A 3,636-nucleotide genomic window follows, 5' to 3' on the forward strand; every position below is an offset into this window, starting at 1 on the left:
CAGTTGGATTCTTACATCTGCTTGTGCATTTAATCTGTTGGGCTGTAGCATGTCACGTGGCCTCTGGGAAACTCCGCCATATACTCTCAGGAATTTTTCTTTTTCTATCTGGTGTACTACCTGTTTTTAAGCGGGGCTCTTGGAATATCCAAAAACTATGTTACTACTTCAATCTTCCCAGAATCCTTCATAAGCTTTTTAATGGGGGGGAAGGGGGAAGAAATAGCTAAAGCTGTGACATCCTTTCTCACCCCATCCATTTAACACAGCCAGCGTGAAACAGCAGGAGAAGGAAATCAAAGGCATAAGCCTTGGGAAAGGAGAAAGGAAGTTCTCATTATTCAGACACAACATAACGTAGAGTTTACCAAAAGAGTTTACCAATCATCGATTAGAATTAACACTTAAATGTGACTAGATTGCTGGATACAAGATTAACATACGAATTTCTTTTATATATATAGCAGCAACAAGCAAACAGAAAATAAAAATCTTCGAAAGTTACCATTTATGTACTTAGCTGGAAGGGGAGAGACCATGATCACAAAGGCGGCTTTCCCAGGGTGAAGCTCATCCATTGCACTCCGGGTGTGATGACTTCTGCGATTTCCCCAAGTGTGGGAAACGCGACTGCATAGTTTGTGGTAGTGGAAGACTGTGTTCGTGCTTTCCCCTGGAGGAAAAAAAAAGTTACCATTTAGGGGCTTCCCTGGTGGCGCAGTGGTTGAGAGTCCACCTGCCGATACGGGGGATGCGGGTTCGTGCTCCGGTCCGGGAAGATCCCACATGCCGCGGAGAGGCTGGGCCCGTGAGCCGTGGCCACTGAGCCTGCGCGTCCGGAGCCTGTGCTCCGCGACGGGAGAGGCCACAACAGTGAGAGGCCCGCGTACCGCAAAAAAAAAAAAAAAAAGTTACCATTTATAAGAGCATCAAAAAAGGTCAAATGCCAATGAAGAAATGGAACAAAAGATGTGCAAGACCTCGACACTGAGGACCACAAAGCGTCACTGAGGGGAAATTTAAGGAGGCCTGAGGAGGTGGAGGCACAGATGTGAATAAGTGAGGGAAGACTCAACAGCAGAAAGGTGTCCATTGGTCCCAAACTGACCTATAGATTCAGTGCCACCCAACAAAATCCCAGAGGGGGTCCTGTGCGCATGTGCGGGCCGTGCACATGCAAACTGACCAGCTGATTCTAAATTTAAATAGAAATGCAGAGGATGGAGATGACAGAGCAGCAGGGAGAGAAAAGGGGCTTAGCTTCCAGGTGTCATCAGAAAGGAGCAGCGCGTGCAAAGTAATGTGCGGGCAAGAGCTCGGACATGTTGTAACTTCTCAGAAAACCTACACTTTCCTTTAATCCCCAAAGAGATGGCTTCGGTACATTTTATGCCGCAGGGGTGAAAGTAAGGAGGAAACCAGGACATGGCTTGCACTTTCACTGACTGCCGAACTGCTCAGGGCCTGTGGGAGCTCGGTCTGGGCATCTTGAGACCAGCTCCTGATCTCTCACATCAACTCTGACGTCTGGCATGGCCGGCCTCCCCTGCTGCTGGCTCCTTCTGGGGTCACCTCAGTTCTTTGGCAGGGTTTTGCCCAGTTACCAGGGGCCTCCAGTTCAAAAGGCAAAGCCAAACTAGTTATTGTTTGTCAATTTCATTTTAAAAAGACTGGCAGATCTTTGGACCAAAGGGCAGTGTCAGGAGCCACTCACGCTCTTTGCTTGTGTTCTACATGGCCCGCAAGTCTGCATTCAGCAGTTTCCCTTATTCCAACCCAGGACTCCTGCCTGGGAGGCAGGAGGAACCAAAGACCAGGAGGGGAGTCAAGTGGGAGGGAAGCAGCTTCTGAAACCTGTGCAATCGGATTGGGAGAGCCATTAATCCGCTGGAATGAGAGTCCGGCATTCCGGGGTCCCTCCGGCTGTTTCATTCCTTGGGAATTAGCGCATAGGATCCTGCAGGTTTCAACAAACAAGGCCAGAAGAGGGGAGCGGGTCATGCCCTGAGCATCCGACGCCGTGGTCCTGGGTGGCCCATGAGGCACCAGCTGATGTGCAGGGTCCCTCCGTCCATGAGATGGTCACGAGTCAGTTTCAACTGTCCATCCTGTGATACAAATGAGTCTTGACAAGGATGCAGAACTTCCCGTGTGAAATGTTTCACACGCCCACCCAGAGTGGTGGTGTAGGTGGGGGTCTTCTGATGGCAAACTCCTACAGCAGCCCCCGCCCCGCAGCCTCTTGGAGGCTCTGTGTGACCCTCTTGGGCACCGTGGACCCTCTCCCGTGTAAAGCAAGCCGGGTCCTTCTCATTGGGTGTTTGCGTTTGGCCTCTTGGCCGGGCTCCTCGGGGGTCTCCAGGACCCCAGAGGGCTCCTTCCTGGGGGAGCAAATGAAAATAAACTCACATTAGGGTTTCCATTTCTATTACCTCAGAGAAGACTTTTGCTTCCCCGGCCTTCCATCTACTTGGCTGGTGGACACATCTTTTCAGCCCTAGGCAAAATCATGCAACACTGCATTCTCCGGAGGTAATCCTATAACTCGCTATAATTAACAGCCACGCGAGACTGTGTGAAGGTCCCTGGGACGGAGGGCAGGAACGGCACACGTGCTGGGACCTGGCCATGCGCGCCTCCCGGGCGCGGCCGCCATTTGTCTCTGAGCATCGCTGCCCTCGATACTCCCCGAGGCTCTCCCACTCGGAGGAACCAGTCACACGCTACTGCCAAGATGCAGGTGCCGTTTATCTCGTCGTTACAGAGCTCGGCCGAGCTGTGGCGCCCCGCCAATAAATATTATTCTCTGCTGCTGGGAGCCAAGGCCAAGCTCAGATTTGGGGGTGGAGGTCAAACGAGCAAGGTTCCCAGACGATGGGGGCGGAGGGGGGACAAGAGAGGAGCACAGCGTCTCCGCTCCTGGTGTCGCTTTGCTACAGTTGGAGGGAACCTCATTTGCTGAAGTGGCACAATGAACGCCCAGAGGCCGAGACTTGAGTCTCTACACAGGACACTGCCCCTTCTGTTCTTCCCCCGCCGAGGCCAAGAGCTCTTTGTGTGTCTGAATAACTGGCCGGGAACTGGACAATGCTCCGTGCCAAGACCGGCGATGGGCCGGCTTTAGCCTCTGCTGGAATTCCTCGTCGCTTTACAAATATTTGGTGAGTGTGGTCGGCACGCTCTGGGCACACAGAGGCCTCGGCTCTCACCGAACTCACAGCTGGTCCTCGGAGGAGGACAGACAGGAACAGGTGAACGGAGCCACAGGTAGTTTGGGATAATGATAAATGGGGGAATGAATGAAACAGGCCAGCCTGGTAGGCAGGACGGGGTCTCCTTCAGGGCAGGGGCGGGGAGGCTCCTGAGGACGGGCCCTGCTGGAGTGACTTGGGTGTCAGGGGCCGCTGTGCTGTGACGAGGGGTCGGCGGGGGGACAGGACCACCTCCCACGGGCGGTGGGCATAGAGAGGGGTTTGCATTTTGTTCTGAGCACCAAGGGGAGCTGCAGGAGGAGGGTAAGCTGGGCTGTGACATGAAAGGGCCTGCCTTCTGGAGAAAGGGCTGGGGTGACAGCAGGCTGGGGAGGTGGGCAGGGTGACCACGACCTGACCCCAGGAGGAACCTGTGGATGTGCGG

The 3,636-nt window shown here is 53.6% G+C and overlaps 1 non-coding gene across 1 annotated transcript; it reads left to right on the forward strand.

Moving 5' to 3' along the window:
- Positions 1-512: 512 nt before the first annotated feature.
- Positions 513-676, forward strand: LOC137215805 (U1 spliceosomal RNA). Its single transcript, XR_010939438.1, has one exon. It is a non-coding gene; the product is annotated as a U1 spliceosomal RNA (small nuclear RNA).
- Positions 677-3,636: the final 2,960 nt, after the last annotated feature.

The sequence above is a fragment of the Pseudorca crassidens genome, chromosome 20 (assembly GCF_039906515.1).
Source record: "Pseudorca crassidens isolate mPseCra1 chromosome 20, mPseCra1.hap1, whole genome shotgun sequence".
Classification (NCBI taxonomy): Eukaryota; Metazoa; Chordata; class Mammalia; order Artiodactyla; family Delphinidae; genus Pseudorca; species Pseudorca crassidens.